General features: G+C 39.3%; 1 non-coding gene across 1 annotated transcript; it reads left to right on the forward strand.

Annotated features, from left to right (window-relative positions):
• Positions 1-2021: 2021 nt before the first annotated feature.
• Positions 2022-2128, forward strand: LOC121205644 (small nucleolar RNA R71). The gene has a single exon (XR_005900720.1). It is a non-coding gene; the product is annotated as a small nucleolar RNA R71 (small nucleolar RNA).
• The last annotated feature ends 4081 nt before the right edge of the window (positions 2129-6209 follow it).

Consider the following 6209-nt stretch of genomic DNA (forward strand, 5'->3'; position numbering starts at 1 on the left):
TTGCCTCCCGAGAAGCGCTTATTTATAGTCTAAGCTCGACTTACCTCTCTAGTGAATGGTCAGGGTGGTTCGAGAAGTTTACCCTTCTCATTCCTACTATCAATCTCATCAAAATAGGGTCTTAATCGGGTGTTATTTACCTTAAAAGTGCCGAACTTGGGGTGACTCACCTCCACCGTACCGAATGCAAAAATACTGAGTACCGTAAGAGGGATTTCCTCATTCTGTGTGGTAGTGACAATGTAGGGATCTGCGGCATCTAGTAAGACTTTTTCACCAACCTTAAGTTGATTTGGAGAGGTATTGACCTTGTTTTGACGTAGTTTCAGTTTGTCATGTGTTCTCGGTTTGTGTGTCCACCATTTATCGAGTTCCTCGATTTGTAGTCTTCGGTCTTCATGAATGTGTCCTCTATTAGTTCTAGAACATGGCTCGTGAACTTCTTTGAAGCTCAATTTCTGCAAAGTCATATTGTCAGTTTTAGTAGATTGGTGTGGACTATTACCTTCAATGTTCGATGTGATGCCAGAATTACGAGCTTGAAGGGTGATCATGTCGTCTCCTACGCGAAGCGTGAGCTCACCTGTACCAACATCAATAATTGTTTTAGCAGTTGCTAAAAAGGGCCTCCCGAAAATCAAAAGGGTGTTATTATCCTCCTCTATGTCTAGAACAATGAAATCAACGGGAAATATGAACTTATCTACTTTCACTAGTTCATCTTCAATAATACCCCTAGGAAATCTTATAGTTTTATCTACCAATTGAATGCTCATTCTAGTTTGTTTAGGCTTTCGAAGACCTAGTTGCTTAAACATTTTGTAAGGCATGATGTTAATACTAGCCCCTAAATAAGCTAATGCATGATTTATATCTAAACTACCAATTAAGCAAGGAATTGTGAAACTCCCTGGATCTTTCAATTTGTAGGGTAGCTTATTCTGTAGAATAGCTAGCAAACTACGTTTAGCTCCACATGCGACGCTTCATCCAACTTCTGCTTATTTACTAAAAGTTTTTTTAAAAATTTCATTGCATTCAGCATTTACGACAGGGCTTCAATAAACGGTAAGTTAATATGTAATTTTTTCAAAAGTTTGAGGAATTTACTGAATTGTTCGTCTGAGCGGTCTTTCCTTATCGCGTTAGGGTATGGGACACGAGGTTTATATTCTTCATTCACTGTTTTGTTATGACTTACCTCACTTTTACCTTTGCTCACCACAGTTTCTTGCATCAATTCTGGCTCAGGCGTAATGAATCATTCCGTATCTTGAGTACTAATTGCGTTGAGGTGTTCCCTTGGGTTAGGTTCAGTATTACTTTGTAAGCTACCTTGTGGTCATTCGGAGATTAGTTTGGATAGCTGGCCTATCTGAGTTTCGAGTCCTTGGATCGATGCTTGTTTATTTTTAAGTGCTGTCTCGGTATTTTGGAAACGGGTTTCTGACATTGATATGAATTTTGAGAGCATCTCCTCAAGGTTCGGTTTCTTCTCTTGTTGATAAGGTGGCTGTTGAAAACCTTGAGGATTTTGTGGCTTTTGATTCCCTTGACCACCCTAGGAGAAATTTGGGTGGTTCCTCCAACTTGCATTATAAGTATTACTGTATGGCTTATTTTGAGATCTAAAGTTATTGTTACCCATATAGTTGACTTGTTCCTCTTCATTTGTAGGATTGAAGGATTGATATTCTGTATGCACACCTCCTCCACTTGAGTCACACCTCATTACTGGATGTACCTATGTAGAACTAAGAAAACTATCAATCTTTTTATTGAGAAGTTCTACCTGATTTGACAGCATGGTAACTGAGTCGACGTTATAAACACCGGCTATTTTTTTTGGCTTAGTCTTCATGACTTGCCACTAATAGTTATTCAGTGACATTTCTTCAATAAATTCATAAGCCTCTTCAGGTGTTTTGTTGTTGATGGTTCCACCAGCAGCTGCATCAACCATTTGCCGAGTCGAGGGATTCAAACCATTGTGGAATGTTTGTACTTGAAGCCAAAGCGGTAACCCATGGTGAGGGCACTTTCTCAGTAAGTCCTTGTATCTCTCCCATGCATCGTAAAGTGTTTCTAAATCCATCTGCATAAAAGAAGAGATATCATTACGTAATTTAGCCATTTTAGCTGGCGAAAAATATTTTAATAAGAATTTTTCTGTCTTTTGTTCCCAAGTAGTGATAGACCCTCGTGGTAACGAGTTCAACCACTGTTTAGCTTTGTTTCTCAGTGAAAAAGGAAATAACCAAAGACGAATAACATCATCAGAAATGCCATTGATTTTAAATGTATCGCAAAATTCCAGAAAGTTTCCTAAGTGAGCGTTGGGATCTTCATCCTGCAAACCATCAAACTGAACAAACTGCTGTATCATTTGAATTGTGTTAGGTTTTAGTTCAAAAGTATTTGCAGCTACAACCGGTCTAACTATGCTAGATTCAGTTCCTGTTAGAGAAGGTTTAGCATAATCATACATAGTACGTGGAGCAGGATTTTGATTAGCCGCAATTGCAGGGGGTAGCTGATTGCCTTGGTTTTCAGCCATCTCGTCGGTTGAAGGTTGAGTATTGTCTTCTTGCTCGTTCTCTATGTATCTTAAGGCTGCGTCTTATTTCTTTTTTGTTTCTACGAACTGTGCGATCGATTTCTTCGTCAAAAAGTAATGGTCCCAACAGGTTTCTTCTAGTCATAAACTATAAAAACCTGCCAAGAGAAGTAAATTAATAAATAATAATAGAATTAAATTAAATTGCAAGAAAAATAAATGGCTAAAGTAATAAAAATTGAGCGTTCCTAATATCTTAGTTCCCCGGCGACGGCGCCAAAAACTTGATCGCGTGGTTTCGTGATAGGTTTTAAATATTTATAATTACTTGTTCTTGAACTAACTATTATCGCATTATAGGCAAGTGTACCTATCGAACAATAGTATAGTTTTAGCAAGACCTGATTGTCGAACCTAAAGGAACTAAAAGTACTAGTAATGACTGTCTTTTTGTTATCTAGCCTAAGAATAATGGGGTTTTTTTTAATTAACTAATTATCTAAACTAAGAACGCACAGACAAAAGAATTGGGGAATTGCTTTTGGGAAAATCGATTGACTTGAGACAATACCTAAGGAAAAATCCACCTAGACTTTACTTGTTATTCTGGCTCTAAACCGGATGATTTATTCATTCAACTTGTTCCGTAGAGATCCCTAAGTTATGTTATTATCCCTAGTCAAGACTAATAACGTCTAATCCCTAGATTGAATAACCGAGACTTTTCTCTAATTAACACTCTAGGGTTGCATTAAATGGATCCCCTTATTAGGTTTCACCTTAATCCGACAAAATCTTGTCACCCTATTTCTAGGCGCGCAATCAACTCCGCTTAATTATGATAAATGTACTCTTAGACAGGGTCTATTTCTCCTCTGAATAAGAGCTTATCTTGAATCAGTATACTGGGATATCAAAACAAGAATTAAGAACACATAATTAAGGACAAGTTAAATATTTATCATACAATTCAGAAAATAATAACAAGATTCGTCTTAGGTTTCATTCCCCTTAGGTATTTAGGGGATTTAGTTCATAACTAAATAAGAAAACATCTTCGAAGAACAAAGAATACAAAACATAAAGAAAACCCAAAACTCCTGAAGGGAAATTGAGGAGAGATCTTCAGTCTTGATGATGAATCCGGCTTCTGAGATGGATCAATCGGCTTCCTTGGGGTAATTCCTTACCCCCTTCTCCGTGTCCTTTTTCTCCTCTTCTAGGGTGTATTTATAGGCTTTGGAATGCCTAAAAGCCCTCAAAATTCACCTTTCCCGAATTGGAATTAATTTGGGCTCGGCAGGGACACACCCGTGTGACACGCCCGTGTGCGATTACTTCAGGCCGCGTTCGAGCCTGTTAGAATGGCACGGCCGTGTGCTATGCCTGTGTGAGTCATGCTCCAATTCTGCCAGATTGAAACGGCCGTGTGGTCTGCCCGTGTGAGGGGGTCCAGGCCGTGTTGATTTCGTACTTTGGGCCTATTTTCTCCGTTTTTGGCCCGTTTCTCGTTCTTTTCGCTCTCCTATGCTCTCCTAAGTATAAAACATGAAATTAAAGCATTAGGAGCATCGAATTCTCCAATTCTAATGAGAAATCATCCATACAACGCATTAAACATGGGATAAAAATATGTATAATTTACGGTTTATCACTGCTGCCCACAAAATCAATATGACCCTAGATTAGTGCTTTAGAAAATGCAACTTACAGATGTAAACCAAAATTCTACTTACCGGTGTGGCACAGGTAAATGACAGAGAGGGAAAGGGGCATATACGATTTCGATATTAAGGAAAGTAGAATCAGAAGAGAAAAGATATGTAAAATTCGGCAGTTAAGGGGAAAAGAAATTCTGCAGAAGAGGGAAAACAAAGATAGAATGTCAGAAATTGGAAAAATTGATATTTTGGAAAATAAAAAAAATAAACCCGATTCTGATAATTCCCTGACCCAACTTTCCTTAAGTATCTCCATCAACTTTTTCACTAAATCCACTACTCAGAATCTCATTCTACTCAAACTATCACATGGCCCAATCATCAAAATTAATCATTAGCTCGTGCATGGATTCAAACTCTAGACCACCAATAGCTTTTACACTCCACTAAACCACCAGACCAGCAGACCTATTCTGATGTAAACTTACTAACATTCAAATTTAAGCCTACTAAACAAGAGCAAGGCTTAATTTAAATAAAAACAAAAATTTGTCCAAACTAAAGCTTGAACTTGCGACCTTTCAGACATACCCAGAACACTTAACCACGGAAACAGATACACACTTGTGTGTCACAACATATGAAAATAAATATATGGGATTTTTAAGGCATTAGAACTCTACCCCCTAAAAGAAAATTTTGGCCTCGAAATTTACCTGATCAAAATAGGTGAGGGTATTGCTGGCGCATTGCATCCTCAACCTCCCATGTGGCCTCCTCAGTGCTATGATTACACTAGAGAACCTTAACCAGTGGAATCAATTTCCTCCTTAGAACCTTTACATCCCTATCCAATATATGTATCGGCTCCACCTCGAAAGTTAGATCTGGCCTAACCTTGATCTCCTTAACTGGCACAACATAAGTGCGATCAGAGCGGTAATGCCTTAACATAGAGACATGGAATAGTCGTGAATCTGAACCAACTCTTGAGGTAACTCCAACTGGTAAGCGGCTGGTCCTACTCATCTCAGAATGCGGTAAGGCCCACTAAATCTAGGGCTCAGCTTGCCTTTGCGCCCAAACCTTAGGATCTTCTTCCATGGTGAGACCTTTAGAAACACGAAATCCCCCAACAAATACTTAATCTCTCGCCTTTTCAGATTAGCATAAGACTTCTGCCTGTCAGAAGTTACCTTAAGATAGTCCCTAATCAGCCGAACCTTATCCTCAGTCTCAAAAACTAGCTCAGGGCTTAGAATATGCCGCTCACCCAACTCAGTCCAACATGAAATAATATGGCACTTACGACCATACAGAGCCTCGTAAGGTGCCATCTGTATACTAGACTGATAACTATTATTATAAGCAAACTCTACTAGCGGCAAGTAATCCTCCCAACTGCCTCGGAAGTCAATCACACAACTTCTCAACATATCCTCTAGTATCTGAATCACCCTCTCTGACTGATCTTCCGTCTGAGGATGAAACGCAGTACTGAAGTCCAATCTAGTACCCAGAGCTTCATGTAGCTTCTTTCAAAACCAAGACGTAAAGCGAGGATCTCTGTCAGAGATGATCGAAACCGGTACCCTATGCAGTCTCACTATTTTAGACACATACAATTTAGCTAGCTTTTGCAGAGAGTAGTTAGTGCGAACAGATATGAAATAGACGAACTTGGTCAATCGATCCACGATGACCCATACTGAATCCTTCTTAGTGGGCGTTAGGGGCAACCCACTAACGAAGTCTATAGTCACTCGCTCCCACTTCCAAAGTGGAATCTTAACCGGCTGAAGCAACCCCGAAGCCAACTAATGCTCAGCCTTAACCTACTGGCATGTCAAACATTTACCTACAAAGTCTGTAACCTCATGCTTAAGACCTGGCCACCAATATAACTCATGAATGTCTCGGTACATCTTATTTTCACCAGGATACATAGCATAAGGGCTACTATGCGCCTCTTGTAGTATAGACGGCCTCAA

The sequence above is a fragment of the Gossypium hirsutum genome, chromosome A08 (genome assembly GCF_007990345.1).
Source record: "Gossypium hirsutum isolate 1008001.06 chromosome A08, Gossypium_hirsutum_v2.1, whole genome shotgun sequence".
In the NCBI taxonomy this organism is placed as follows: domain Eukaryota; kingdom Viridiplantae; phylum Streptophyta; class Magnoliopsida; order Malvales; family Malvaceae; genus Gossypium; species Gossypium hirsutum.